A 15,634-nucleotide genomic window follows, 5' to 3' on the forward strand; every position below is an offset into this window, starting at 1 on the left:
TTGTCACATTTCTTTCTCATAGCTTGGACCACAGGCCTGCTGGGGAGGTTTTACACTATAGGCAAGATAAATTGTCATTAAAGTTGGGTCCCCACAAACCTAACTTGACGCAAAGGACAGGACAAGAGATCTGGGTTACAGAGGCCGGAGCAGGACCGCCCTCTGTTGCCGGCCTAGGTCTTCACCTCTCTCTTGGTGCACAGGGTCCCATCAGCTGTAGTTTTCGGTTGACAGGGACTGAATTCCCAGGACTCTGCGGGTACCTCGTGATGTCACCGCAGCCAGGAATCCAGTATTCTGGATTCCCTTCTCTGTCATCTGCCTCAGTAGACCCACCGCGGCTCCTCTGTTCCAGGCGAAGATGAGTGGGCTTTAGGGCACCCCGCAAAGCGCCTCGAGGGATGCTCTGTCCCTTTCCAGCCGCGTCCGGCCGCCGTTATCCCCATCACCTAAACGGGGTCCGGTTGCGCCCCCCTCTCCCAGGGGTCAGTCAAGACGACGGGTCCTGCATCCAGGGACGTGCCATTGGTCCTAGGATCCCCCCACCCCCGCCACTCCGCACACGCCCATCCGGCGACCCACGTGCAGCTGGGCCACGGCCGGCACCGCGCCTCTGGGTCTGCGCGTTTCCGGGCGCTTTCTGGGCGCAGCCCCACGACGGGGACCCGTTGGGGACGGAATCCGGGAGGCCGTGGCGGAGTGGGGGTGTCCCGGAGCCCGGGCGCTGGGGCGCTGCGGCCCGCTGGCACACAAAGGCGGCGGCGGGAAGGCGGGGCGGGGCGGGCTGGGGGCGGGGGCGGCAGGAAGGGGCGGGGGCGGCGCGGGGCGGCGATAAAGCCCCAGCCGCGGCCGCTGCTCCAGCACTCGGGCTGCACGGGCTGCACGGGCTGCTCGGAGTCTGCAGACGCCGCCGCCGCCTCCTTCCCTCCCCGCCGCCGCCGCCGCCGCCCTCCCTCCCCGGCTCCCCCGCCCCGCCGAGACCCGGCTCCGGCCGCACCGCGCTCCGCGGCAGCCACCTGGGGATCCGAGCGACGGGCGGTGAGTACCGGCTGCGTGGTCCCCGGCGCGGGAGGGGCGCTGGGGACCGGTCCCGGGGCTCCGCGCGCCGCCAGCTCGGCTCCGCGACCTTGCGCCCGACCCGAGGCTGCAGGGCGAGCGGGGCCGGGGCGCCGTCGTCGAGGCGGAGGGAACTTTCTCAGGCTGCCTTGGCCGGGACTGGGTGCGCGCCGGCTCCCGGTCCCGCCCGCTGCAACCCCGAGGAGCGCCCGGGCCGGGCGAGGAGCGGCGCGCCGGCCGGGGCGTCCAGGTGTGCCTACATCTGGGAACACGAGGCCCGCGGAGACGTTGCCCGAGCTCGGCGTGGCTCCTGGGGGTCCATCCCGGCTGGCGCCCCTGACCCTGAACCTGAGGAATCCGGCTACTCGCGGGCGTCCCCTATCCCGTACTTCGCCTGGCTTGTCCGCCGGACAGGGAAAGCCTGACTCTTACTCTCTACCTCTGACTGAGCAGGGTGGAGGGGACCAGGGATTTGAGGAAGAGCTTTAAATTGGCCTCTGTATCCGGTTTAACTCTATCTAGCAGATCTCTGTTATTTTCGTCACCTGTCGAGGTGGGAATTGTGAGACTGGTTAGTGACTAGAGATAAGGTGAAAGTACTCAAATTCTGGACGGAATTGGGTATTTAATTTGCCCACAAGCTGAGCGAGGAGGGAAGGCTTCTATTACATAAGACAGCACTGCACCTTCAGGTATTATGGAAGATGCTATTGAAGATTTTAGTGCTTTAATGAACAAAACATAATCTAAGTATGTTTCTGTCTTGAGATCTCTTAAGTGCTGCTGTATCTGGCTTTGACTAATTTGCAGAGATTGTTCTTATATTTAGCATCAACATAAAAAGATGCTTGAAGGTTTGTCTTCCTCTTTCAAGCCAGGGAGCAGTTTATTTCTCTGACCTGTTCTGCAACAATTTATTTGATAATTTAGTACCTTGGAGATTTTATATCAAAAGTTGAACACAGATGTCAGCGTTGCTAATTTGTATATCTAAAGCACACTTAAAAACTGAAGGTACTTTCCATGCTATCTGCATATCTAAATCAGTAATTATGTGCTGTATGCAAAATGTAAGCAAAGATTTCTTTCAGGTATGCAATTGAAGGTACTAGCCTAAATAATCTAAGGTTTCTTTCAAGCTCTAGTTTTGAATCCTTATTAAAATTATGTTTGAAAACATTGTACAGCGCAGAGCAGTTATTGAAGGTCATGAAGATGTCATCCATCATTTATTCTAAGGAATGAATCAATGCAGAAAATTTCTGCCTCCCATGAAGTTCATATATTAGTGAAAGGACAAAAAGTAGTGAATTTCTGAAGGATATTATTTGCAGTTCCACTCATGGGTGATTAAACACTGGCCAGAGAGTGTTTGAGGTGGAAGAGTTGGAAGTGAACTGGTGACCTAATCAAGTCCCCAGCCACACTTTCACATTGCTATCCTTTTCCAGGCAGTCCTTCTGTCACAGCATAGGGGACTTGGGATCACAGGCTTTTCCTCCTTCTCTATTCCCAGAGTGCATCCGGGTGATGCCTCAGAGTCTCAATTCTTTGACCATCTCAATCCTGGGACCTTCACCCACTCCAGTTTCTCAGTACACCAACCACACCTAAATCCTGCTTTCACTCTGGGATGCTCAACTTCTGGAGTCAGAACCTCCAGGATTTTTAGGTCTCCAAACCACAAGCTCATTTCCTCCCAGGTTGCAAACTGGTACTGACATTGTAATCTTCAACACAGAGATCTTCAAAGCCTCCTCCTTCAGGTTTTGCAAGTGACCTCGTGGCCCATTCTACTGAGAAAGTAGAGGTCATCAGACTTGCTCCACATTCTGCTGTACCTCTCCTCCCCAAACTTTTCTCTATTTACCCAGTCATCCAATAAATCTTAGGTATCTCATGTGTCAAGTATTTTGCGAGGCCTTAGTATATGGTAAATATAGCAAGCTCTTGTTCTCATGGGACTATCATTCTTGTGGGAAAAAAAGCAGACAGAAAGCAAACATAAATATATTATAAAATCTATGATAGCTGAATAGAGTAGAATGACAGAAGAAAAATCAAGTTGAATTAGGAACTTGGCGAGGATTAGAGAGAAGACCTCTGTGTGGCAATGACTAATGTCTCTCCTGAATCCCTATGCCTCTGTTTAGGAATCGTAGTCCCCTCTTTCACTTTTGTGTTCAGCCTCTCCCTGTGAACTCTTTTCTCCTGTAGCAGTATTTTTTTAAATGCTGTAACTTCCTTCTTTGCCTCCTACCTCACTTCTCATGACCATTACATATCCCCAGGCTCTTTAAACTATTTACTACTTCCCCAACCCCTCCTTTCTTTCTCAGTTCCTGCAAACTGGTGTGGCCTCCCCAAAGTGGAAAACCTGCACTGTATCCTGAAGAAGCAAACTCCTGCGTACCATAGATCCTTCTGCACATTTGATGAGGCATGTGCATGATTTACTGATGCTTTTCCCTGCTTACCACCTATGCTTTTCCTTCTGCTTCCCTGGCATTTCTGGTACCTGCTGGGGTTCTCCAGGGCTCTGTCCCCATCCCCCTTCTACTTTGCCTAGAGTCTGGGTTAATCATGCTTCCACAGTTTCAACTATCACCAGAGTCAAGTGAGTCCAAGGTTGGCATTGCATTAATAGCGTTCTCCTTGTGTTCCAACCAGTTACCTATGTCTATTGGATATATCCAGTTTCATTAAGAAAAAAAATACAAAACTGATTTTAGCTTTTATTGCCCACCCCATATCCACATCACCATTAGCCCAAATATGTCTCCCTCTTTTTTTGGGTGGTGGCTCCTTCCGTCTCCAAGGTATATATGCAGAAGCTTCCAGTGATGCCAGACTTCTGCATTCCCACCCTGGCAAGTCACCAAGTCCTGTTGCTTCTCTTTATTGTAAGATCCCATAAATCTCCGCTGTGCTCATGCTCACCCTGCCTTGTTGTAGTATCTAGAAGTAGCAAAATGGTGGCCAGTGTGCCACTTCCAACTGGCAGATGGGTTGTTGACCTGAACAAAGTATACAGAAATTGAATTAATATTTAGAAATATGGATATGTATCTTAGATTTGTAGCCTCTCTTACATTCCCAAATAGGAATGCTCCTCTCAGTGACAGTAGTTTTGTGGCTCCCATGGCATCTGAGCCTACAACCATAGGCTGAGACAGCCATTGGCAGCCTGGGAATCCCAGAGGCTTGCTTCATGGTTTCCCCCACCCTGTTCTGTATCTTTGTCCTCCACATTATTGCAGGTATGATCCTCCAGCCCTCTGAAATTAAAATCTGCTTGTGTCCTTCAAAGTCAGTGCCTCCCTCTTGATTTGGGGATAAATCCCAACTCTGAATAAGTATCTCAGATTGAAAAGGTGAGCAGTCTATTATCTTTGGGTATGGTTGTACCTGAGTCTCTCAGAATGCTTTTGACCTGTGTATGGTGGCTAGTGCAGAACTCTAGTGTTACCTCACCTGCTGTTTATATCCCATTTCACAGCCCTCACCATCCTGCCTTCTCAAAGCCCCCCTGGAAGGAGATGGGGTAGGGTGGATTTCACATCCGAGATGGCAGTGGGGAGACTGTGAGTGTGGAAGCACAGGCTGCCCCAGGAGCCCTCAGCCCTAGGAACATTATGGGCCCAGAGTTCACTCAGCTGCCTTTGGACAGTCCTAGCACAGAGTCCAAGTTCCTCTCAGTACAGAGCCAGGGACTTTCCCTGGTGCTCCTGGGACTCACCAGGCTGCTGGTTCTTTATGAAGACCTGGCAGGATCTCTCATTCTTCAACTCCTTCCCACATCCCTACCTTGTATCCTTCCCCAAACTATTTCCTGGCACACTGGGCTTCCTGTAGACTCCACATACCATGGAGCTGGGCTGTGCCCTCCTGGTTTTGCTCTTGCTGGACTTCTGCCTGCAATTCCCTTCCTCTTCCTGTGTTCAATGTCTGGCTAATTTCACTCTTTTCCAGACTCGGGTCTAGTTCACCTGTTCCACAAATTCCTCCGTGGCAATCAGTACCCTGGTCCTCTCTAGCACGTAGGCAGTGCACATACGCATGCATACACCCCCTACCTTGTGCATACCTCTGAGATGGCAGTTGCCATCATAGAACATGTACTTACATACTATACTCAAAGCTCTGGGAAGATGTGTCTGTGTTTTAGTTTTATTTGCACCAGCTGTGGTGTATAACAGAAAGACACTTAAGTGTCTAAACTAAACTGCCTTTGTATTTTTCACAGGTCTACTGCAAGTTTTATGGAAGAGTGCTTGTTTTAGGCTTAAAGTCAAGTTCTCCCCAACCCCACCCTCCACGTCTGATTTTGGTATCTCTGAGTTTGATGTATACCTTCACACTTTTAAACTTTGGGGTCAACCAGTCTTTTGAAGTAGAATATTACTTAGATACGAACAGTATGGAAGTGCTTCTGTGCCCATGTTCACTTGTACTGTGCTCATCTGAACCCTCCAGTTTGGTTCTCTTTCCTCCGGGTCCATTGGATGGATTGCATTTTACCTTTCATGTTTGCACAAGATTGGAGAATGCATTTTGGCTTATTTCCATTAACCTTGGTGATGATGATGGTGATGCATGACCTTTCTCTCTCTCTTTTTTTTTTTAAACCATAGAATTTTCTGGCTAATATCTTTAGTCAAGTTTGGTTGAAGTGTCCTGGGTTGTGCCACTCTATATATAAACCATATATATAGAGTTTGTATATGGACCATCCAGAAATCAGTTTCTTTGTATAGTGGGTATCATTGAAATACATGATCTCAAAAGCATCTTATTAATGGTCTTATAGATTGAAAAAAAAGCTTTTCTTGACTTTTTCTTTTGGATCCAGCTTTCTTATAAATATCAGGATTAGATAAACTTTTTTCTTGGATGTATTATTATATGCTTATGTACCATGATGTTCCTGCCTCTTTTTTTAAAGTCTATAAAATCATTCAGTATTAGTACTCACAAATAGCATTGTGGGCCAACATGAACGTTTCGTTTTTATTCCATTTGGAGGAATATATAAAATTGTTAAATAAATAGGGTCCACTCAACATGGATCTTCTTTGTGAATCTTTTCCCCCTGAATGTTCCCATCTTTTCTTTCCAAATCATCTTTCTTCATGAATAGATTGCATGCTTGGTCGAAAATCAATGTGGGTTCTTAAAAAATATGCTGAAGTGCTGAACGGAATAAAATACAAAAATTACCTTGTTAGGTTATTTCTTTAAGTTCCCAATTTGTGCGGGAATGTTGAAAGATGGTTTTATTATTCTTTTGAGAAATGAAATGCCACCTTCCATCCAATAAGCCAAGTCCATTTACACGGTCAGTGAGTCTCCCCTTTATTCTGCTGTTAGGTTTCTAGGTCTGGATGTAAGCCCAGTCCAGAAAAGTCAGCATCCTCCTGTGATTCCTTTTGTGCATGGGATGGCCACTGGGCCTAAGTAATCCTCTGACTATTTGTAATGCCATTGGTGTGTTTTGACAAACATGGCCCACATTTCATCCTTGAATTGATCCCAAGGTTGGGGTGGTCACCATAGTTTAAGATCAGATCATAAACACCCAGTATCTTGCTACAGTTTGACCTCAGACTTTGCCCTTCATTTCAGAAGATAATTTGAGAATTGGAATCCACTGTGCCTTTCTATTTTTATCAGTTAATCCTTAGGAGAAAAATAATGTAGAAGAGATTTTAATGTAAAAAATAATCTTATGAAAAGACTGAACGAATTGCTTGTAGTGGCTGCAAATCTTGGTAAATTGCTTTATTTTTGTATTTCTACCCCTATTTCCCAAGTGAGAGCTTTGGTAACCTGGGGAGTTTCTCTTGAGAACATACCCAAAATAGCATCAGTGCCCTCTCTCCCTACCCTTCCACCTTTCCCCCTCCATAGAAGGGAGAAAAATAACCACTTGTTTTTGCCCTAAGTTTTACAGTCCAAATCTTGAGAGTGGGTGTAGGTATGTGAGAAAGTTTTATGCCAAATACAAAGCCCACTCCAAAATGAATAAGGTACCTACAAGTGAAAATAGATGCCTCTTTCTTTCAGGAAAGTACTATATAAATAATAGCAGTGTTTGCTGCTTCTACTAAAGCTCGTCTTTTTCTTCATTTTTTAAATAAGGAATCTACTTTAAGAGAAGTTATTTTTGTTGAGGATTTGGTTCAGATGATATGAACTATTAACTCCTACATTATCTTTTGCTTAAAGTACAGGAACCTAAGTCAAAATAGCTCAGGCTGAAACACAGAACACCAGGGGAGAGCTTTTGCCTTCCCTTGCTGATCCCTGGCATGGTGGAAGTGGCTCTGGCTCTGAAGTTCACTAGACCCAGAGACTGAGGGTCTTGAAGGTGCTCTTCTGCTTTGTCTCTTGTTTTGAATTCTCTCTAGTGGTTGTCTTCTGTCCCTCAGAGACCATGCTTGCAAATAGATCCAGGCTTTCTCCTTATACCCTCACAATCAAAGAGGGAAAAGAGACTTCCCTGCCAGTTCTAATTTAAAAAAAAAAAAAAAAAAAAATCCTGGAGAGGAGCTCTGATTGGCTCCCAGTTCTGGTCATGTGCCTTTTCCTGTGCCAATGACTGTTGGTGTGGAGAATGGAAAACTGTGATTGGCTGAGGCTGAGTCACATGTTCAACCCCGCAGCCAGCAGGGGAGAGCATACTGAGAAGAGGGTGTGCAGGGCAGGCAAGTTACCCAACTGCCATTAGTTTTCAGTTGGCAGTGTGTGGCCTCCTTGAACCTCATGCCTGCCTCCAGGATAGTTAGGAATAGCACTCCCAGTCATACAGTCGGGAAAGAAGAGTGTGGAAAAGCTGAGGTGGCCGCAGTCATACAGCCTGTGTGTATTGATGCCAGAACCTGGACCCGGGTTGGTAAATGAATGAACTGTGAGCCAGTAGCGGATTTCAAAGATTTATGTCTCAGCAGTCTTTATACTTAATCAGAAAGAAATTCCCATCAAAGCACATGGCTCTTTTTAAAACATGGCATGATATCCTTCAGTAATACAACCAAAGCACACCAGATGGAAAGAGGCCAATATAATATTTTTATGATATTTGAAGTAACGTTTTTGTGCCTTCTCCCCCACCCCCACTCCAGTTTGTTCCTTAGACACTTTTTTTTTTTTTCTTAAGACTGGAGTCTAAAATTAGTGCTGAACTTTGGATTGAGAAGGTAGAGTACATTTATACAGAGTCCAAAGTAATAACTTAGGCTGCACTGAATACAACTCAAGAGAACCAAAGAAGAAGTGTGGCATGGTTTCTAAAAGGTGCCTCACTGAACTCTGTTTGGGATTTAACTTCTGAAGTTTATAGTTACCTTTATTTTAGAATTTATCCCTTCTAACTAGCAGAGGTTCTTCCCTCTCCTCACCCTCCCCTCCTCCCCTCCTCCCCTCCTCCCCTCCTCCCCTCCTCCCTCTCCTCTTGCTCCTCCTCCTCCTCTTCTTCCTCTTCCTCTTCCTCCACCTCCACAGTGGTAAGGAAGAGTGGGGAGTCTTCGGAGTCCAGTAGACTTTGATTTAATCTAGTTTCTGTCCATTGGAAGCAGGAGGCCATGGCCACGTTTCTGCACTTTCCCAATCTCCACTTTGTTCATCTGTGAGCAGGTCTTGAAGGTGACCACCCCTTAACTGTTGTGGGATGGAGAGTGGATCTTAGGTGCTGAGCACAGTGGCAGAAATGGAACTGGGTTGGAGAACACAAGGTGGCTATGGCCGTGACCCTACGGTATGTTTGTCATAGTAGTACAGGCAGGGGCTCCACTTCTTCAGGACTCATTTCCATTGTGTCTTTGCCCTGGTGAGAGAGTGACTTGCTCAGTGTGTTTGCTTAGTTCCCTGTCCTGTGGCACTCTGGGCGGGCAGTACTCCCGTGGTCAGCACTCTTTTGCAGACTTCAGGCTCTTCGTGTGCTGGCCAACAAAGAATGGCTGGTCTGTGACACACCCTCCCTCTGACTCCACTCTTGCGTTCTGGGGGAAAACACTCGTGTTAGCAAGGACTCTTTTGAGGGGCATGTTGCACCAGCTCTGGCAGCTGGGTGCTCTTTTCTCTTGAGTTAGTTGTAGAGTGAATATCTACTGGGTTTAATGTATAGGCCTTTGCAAGTGTAGCTTCCAGAGCTGTCTCTTCTCATCCTTGTTTTTCAGACTGAAAAAAGTCACTTGGCTATGTAATGACATCCGGGTAGCTAGGAATAACCATTTTGAGCATGCTTGATTATGATTTGATTCCCTCGATATACAAGAGCATTCTAAGAATGTTGGATTAACCTTAGCAAACATTTCCAGATAGGAAATGCATTTTCTGCTACTGTTGATAAGCCTTTTTAGGATTTAATGGCAAACATCCATCTGGGACTTTGTATGACACTGGGTATATGCCTCCACCTGAACCATTGTTCTGAGAGTGGCTGGGAGATTCTGTGTGCTGGCTTCATTATAAAGAGAAATTTCTAAAGATGTAGATTTTCTCTTTGAAATCAATTTACTAAAAGACTCACACAATCTTTGGCCAAACCTATGTTAATTTCTTAATGATATGTTGGTTAAAATAGCAGTTTGGAGGAATAGCCAGAGATGCTAAAGTATTCATAATAAACCTATTCTTGTGCAGCAAGGTGGTAAATTATGATACCAAAGAGGCGATCATACTAATGTGAATTAGTTCAGTATAGTTGAAGGTAGGAAACATAATTATTCCAGTGTAGATACGTTGCTTATTAGCCTGTTATTTCTTTGGGCAAGAGATAGTCCATTTTTTAACATGTACTGTGATAAAATCATGTTTTTGTCCTGCTCTCTGCCTTGTGTTCTAGTTGTGTGTCTTCTCTGTCCTGCTGGGAACTCTCAAGTCTGTTCTACCCCTTTCTGGGCTCATTCCACTGAACCTGGCAAGGAGGAGCATGAAAGATGCTTTGAAGGGGAGAAGGAAATGAAAAGTTGATCCTTAGTGTGTCAGTTACTGGTAGGCATGTATTATATGTGACCTTGTTGAATCCTGACAACCCTAGTAAGGTAGAAATTAGTCTTAGTTTATAGTGAAAAGATTCAGGTCGGTAGACAATCTGCTCAGAGGCTCTGTGCTGGGAGGAAGACTCCAGGTCTGCATGTACCCATGTGGACGGATGTTTTCAATTCTAAGATGCTTTTTTCAATGGCCGAGTCTAACCATAGGGGGCTGAGCAAGGCCCACAGAGTAAAGGTCAGGACATGGTTGGGCAGAGCATGAATTTGGAAGTTGGAAGAACTTGGGATTAAATCTCAGCTCTTCCTTTGGTTGCTGGGTGACCTTAGGCCACAGATATTCCCTCTGTGCTCCATTTCCACAGCTGGAGAATGTCGAAGATGAGGATGAGAAAGATCATGTTTGTCCTGTTTCACAAGCAAGGAAATACTGAGACCTAAGTCCCTTGGCAAGGTCAGGGCTGTGGCAGATTGAAAACCAATATCTCTGACCCCTGTTTCCTTGACATGCATGAAGTCTGGGTACAGTTGGCACACACCCTTGGCAGCCCCCTGACTTTGGCCTGTTCCCATCCATTTTCCAGAGCCACATGAACAAGCCATGTGGCTGATTCATCTCTTTCTCTCTAGGTTCCCTCCCATGTTCCTGAAGGGCGTTCTTCCCTGTGCGTAAAAGGGATTCCACTGGACTTACTCTTGATGTAACTTCCCTGCACAGGACTTTGGAGGTGGCAGCCTTGTAGTATTTGAGTAGTGTTCAGTTAAGGAGCTAGTTTTGGTGCACTTATTCTGTAACAGGTGCATGGAAAAGTAGCTACAAAACAGCCACTTAGGCAGGAAAGGCACATCTGTGATACCTTGCAATTCAAGATAGCCTGGAACAGTGGCTTACCATGATGGGGATGCGGAAGCAGTCAGGGAGGGCCTTGTTCGTAGAGGATTTAAAAGCAACAATGAAATTATCATAACACTGATTTGCTTTTTATTATCATCATGTGTCTTGGTGATAACGTTCCTCCACTGCAACAGACTGATCCTACCACCCCACCCTGCCCCTGAGTCCTGCACTGGGACAAGAATCAGCTGCCAGAATGAGTGACACTAATGAGGTGTTTGGGAAGTCAAGCTGGCAGTGGTCAGTGTGTACTGAGTCGTTGGCAGGGCTACACAGAAGTCTACTCCCTCCCTGGGCCATGACTGGACTCCAGGAGAGTAGCCTGTGAGCATGACTGGAGCAGTCACTGAGGCCTGTGCAGCTGTGGCCTAGGAACATGCTTTATAAATGTGCATTGCCTTGATTCATCCTCCAAGCAGCCTGGAGAAGCTTGTGGTCCAAGGTGGTTCTGTAGATGAGGACCCTGGAGGCTCCCTGAGGTTGGGGAATGTAGACAAGCAGTGAGATACCTCCCTGTCCTCGTGTGTGACTTGAGGGCAGCAAGGCTCGGTTTTTAGGTAACCAGCTGGGAGTCTGAGTGGCGCTAACACAAAGCCCTTCACATGGAGAAGTGGCTTACATGTCACGAGGATGTACGAGAGGTGAGTCTCCATGTGCAAGATGAGCTGGAAGCTGGCAGCTGATGAATGTGGGTGCCTAGCTAGCCTTGTGATGATACAGCCCTCATTTTTTTCCTTTTCCTTTACTCTCCATGGAATTCTTTTTGCCCTAAACGTTGCAGAATTGGTATTTATTGATTTGTGTCAGCTAAGAATTGTTTGTTTGGCTCTCTGTGACTGAATGCTACAGATCACTCCCTCACAGAGGAGAAGTTACTTCCCTTTAAAAAAAGGATAAAAGTTATGATGAACAGCTAAAAGTTACTTGTATGTAACTTTTACTTTCATTCAATACTCATGACTACAAGACCCAGGAGTATACAGAATTGCAGGAAGGCCCATCTCTTCTGGGCTAGGTGCCCAGGTGGACTCTAGGGCCTGAATGCTGCCTTGATAAGTCATCAGGAGGAACAGAAATGGAGTGTTTTCTCTGTGAAAAAGAATGTTCCAGTTTAAAGACTTTGTGTCTGAACATGAAGTGACAATCTCTCCCAAATTGTTCCTCAGGAAAAAAGAGTTGCTATCTCATGGGGTCCTTTCAAAATCTTTCTAGTTACAAGGTCCCAATACATTCATTAGTTTACAGAAAGGGTAGGTGGATGGCACCCATGCATGAGTGGTTGAGAAGATCAAGGGAAGGCATCTTAGCCTGAAGTAATCTCAGTCAATACTTGTGCTTATAAAGATTATGCAATGAAAAGGTGCTTTTTTTTTAAAGAAAAAAAAAAAAGGGAAAGACAATGAATACACACTATTTATTCCTGAGATCATAATGTCATGATTGCCAAGTGTTGCATGTTGTGTTAGTTCATGTAATGCTAGCTGCTGTAACAAATAAACCCAAACATATGCCATGGCTCAAATGCTGTGGGAGGTGATTTTCCATTTGCATAAGGCCCACAGTGAGTGTGTCTGTGTGAAACTGAGTAATTCTATGACCCAGCCTCCCAACATTTTGTGGTGCTACTTTATTTCACAGGCAGTTGTGAAGGCCACGGTGCTAGTCAGCATCAATCTCATGACAGCAGAAACATCATGGATGATTGCAGATGAGAGATACTGATGTTGTGAGCTCATGGATAGTGTGATTCCCCTCTGCTTCTATCTCTCCATTACAGTCAGTCTTATGGTCACATGTGTATTCAGTAGAGGCTAGGACATGTGGCCAGCTTCACTGTCAGGCAGATGAGGAAGCGAATCAGCTGAGGAGCTGGCTACTCTCTGGCAGATGGAAAAGACCCTTAAAGGACATTTTTAAGAAGTAACATAGTCACTAATCTGCTGCAGGGGTCGTGAATATATTTTTACCTCCATGGGCAATGGTGTCCTGCTGCATCGTTCAAGGCTTGTTGTGGCTTTGGGTGGGATTTTTTTCATGGCAGTGTCACACATGGATTTGGAAAGTGTTGTGTCACATGCACCTTAGACGGTGAGGTGATGCTGCACTTGGAAACTCAGCAAGTGATGGCAGGCTCTGGCAGCTGTCTGTGAGGAGTCTGAATTCAATTGCTTCATGGAAAGTGGGAGTGGAAAGAGAAGCACTACCTCTGACTCTCATGTTATTTCACGTATTTGTCATTAATCCTGTTTAGTCTAGGTTGACCTGCACCCGCAAGGGCCATGCAGGTCTTCTCTGTGGGAAGAGGAGAATTGGTGGCCCTATTTGAGAAATGCCTGGTGCTCATGTGGGAATTAGAGGTCAACCAAAGAAGTCAGGAATTTGTTGGAAGAAGGGATGCCTGACTCTGAAGTGGAGAGGGTCCTCAGGTGTGCTGGAAACTCACTTCTGCACCTGGGAGTGAAAGGAGAGGTGAAAGCTCAGGGTGGCATCCGTTGGCCCTCTCCCTGGGAGAAGCCCTGGCCCTGTCCGTCTTGAGGTGGGCCACCTCCGCCTGTTGCCTGCTGCCTTGCCTCCTGGCTGTGTGATGTGGTAGGTTACACAGCCTCTCCACTTCTCTCTGGGTGAGATGACTAGTCACAACTCTGTGCATAGCAGGAGCTTTATAAATCTCCGGTGAAGCCACACACCAGCCCCCTTGTTGGGGAAGTCCATCTCTAATGGACTGTGAACAACTGGGGTGGTGTCGTCTATAAAATGCAAATTTCATGATACAAAGAACTGACCCTGTCCACCCCCCGACACACACACACACTGCCACAAACACAGCCCTGAGGATTCCCCAGTGCTTTGTCTCATGCCAGAGGTTAGATAAAGGTGAGAAAGTGACCTTTCATTAAGTCTTTGACTTTCACTTCTGGACATCCTTGTTCTCTCATGTTAGTTTTGCATGGGGCAGGGGAAAATGGCAGGTCCTATGAGGAGGAGTTTAGGTGTACCTGCCATTTCTGACAGTATCATGTGTGGTCCTCATGGCAGCTCTCTGAGATACAGGGAGGAGGAGGAGGGTTATCACTGGTCATAGATGGGAAACCGAGTCCCAGAGCAGCGTGTGACTTATCCAGTACAGTTAGGCCTAGGATGAGTCAGGGCTGTTCCACAGTCATATTAGAGTGAACTCAGGTTTCTTCTAGGAAACAGCTCAGTGTCCCTGTCATTGCCCCAAGATACCTTCAGAAAGTTTTGGCATCAGCTGCTACAAGCGAGGTTGGGGCAAGCTGATGGAAGAGCCTCAGGATTTGCTAACCAAAGCCGAGTTTGGGACTGTGCTTCCTTCCTGTCACCTCAGAGGGTTTCTAAGCTTTGAAGAACGGTTTTGGGTTAGTGATGGCTTGCTGGAGTTTTAGTGGAGGGGAGTCCCAAGCGTATAAATATGGAGTGTCATCTTTATTTTATTCCATTGAGATTTATTTGTTTACAGACTTTGTACTGAAAGAAGAGAATAAAAAGAGCAAAGAATTGGAGATAAAAGCTTCTTAAAATGGAAGCTGTTAACTGTCTCCTCTGATCTTCCCCAAGCCTCATTTCCTGTCCTTACTTTAGAAGTATTTCCAGAACCTGTGCCTGTGGACATACATATTTTGATTTATGTGTTTAGTTTAGTTCTGAAGGTAGCTCTTATAATTTTCTTCCACAAGTTAAAGTGGGGGAATCAGGGACCATCTTCCTCTTATATGGTCCAAACTTTCTAGGTAACTCTGTGACTTGTCATCCATGCCCAAAGATAGGCCGAAGGATTTGGATGGACCAACCAAGTGGGTCCCTTTTGTGGATCCTGGGTAGAGAGGAGATCTTGTTACAAGAACCAGAGTGAAAAACAGAAGACAATGATTCAGGTATCACAAGATCACTTCTGCGGATGCCAATGCTTGTCTCAAAGCAGCACTACAGTCATCTAATAAAAATGGAAAGTAACAGCTCCATGACTACCAGTGGAATCCATTTTTTTTTTTCTTGTGATGCTGAGGATTGAACCCAGGGCCTTGTGCATGTGAGGCAAGCACTCTACCAACTGAGCTATATCCCCAGCCTGGAATCTCTATTTTTAATATAATGTCTTTGATGGATTTGGAGCGTGGGTAGGAAAAACACTGTCTATTTTCTCTAAGTCTCCTTTTCAGTATTTGAACTGCTGAAGTGAACCGCTTGGGGGCTCAGGTGTGCTCGGAAGCTGTTCTGTCTGTTCTGAGCTCTCCCTTTTCTCTCCTTCTCAGCTTGTATAACACTAGCTCAACATTCTCTTTCTTTCCTTCTCTTTTCCCTGGGAAAAGAGATAGCAGATGTTATTTGGGTGCCAAAGGAAGAAGAAAAACATAACATGGCTGATAAAAAGAGCTGCATTTTATTTGTATGATGTCAGAGAATGTGGTGGCTTAAATGATGTCACCTATTAGGATCCACAGCACGGAGCAAGGAAGAAATCTCAAGTTTGTCAGCGCACTAGGGCTGTTGCAGAGCAGAGACTGACTAAAACCTAACAAACTCATAAGAGCTGGGTTGACAATGAAAGGATCCTTTGGACTCGATGAGAAGCTTGCTTGTTAGGGTATGTTGATGCGTTGACTGGTAAGCACTGTGTGAAAGCATGTAGTTGGCCCAAGCCATAGAACTAAAACCTGGGCTAGTTCCATGT

The 15,634-nt window shown here is 46.2% G+C and overlaps 1 protein-coding gene across 1 annotated transcript in view; it reads left to right on the forward strand.

Annotated features, from left to right (window-relative positions):
* Positions 1-857: 857 nt before the first annotated feature.
* Serpine2 (serpin family E member 2) overlaps positions 858-15,634 on the forward strand; it is a 59,411-nt gene continuing 44,634 nt past the window's right edge. Inside the window, exon 1 of the mRNA XM_027941889.2 lies at positions 858-1,038. The gene's annotated coding sequence lies outside the window, so the exon portion shown is untranslated. The remainder of the gene's footprint in view (positions 1,039-15,634) is intronic.

This window comes from Marmota flaviventris, chromosome 11 (assembly GCF_047511675.1).
Source record: "Marmota flaviventris isolate mMarFla1 chromosome 11, mMarFla1.hap1, whole genome shotgun sequence".
Classification (NCBI taxonomy): Eukaryota; Metazoa; Chordata; class Mammalia; order Rodentia; family Sciuridae; genus Marmota; species Marmota flaviventris.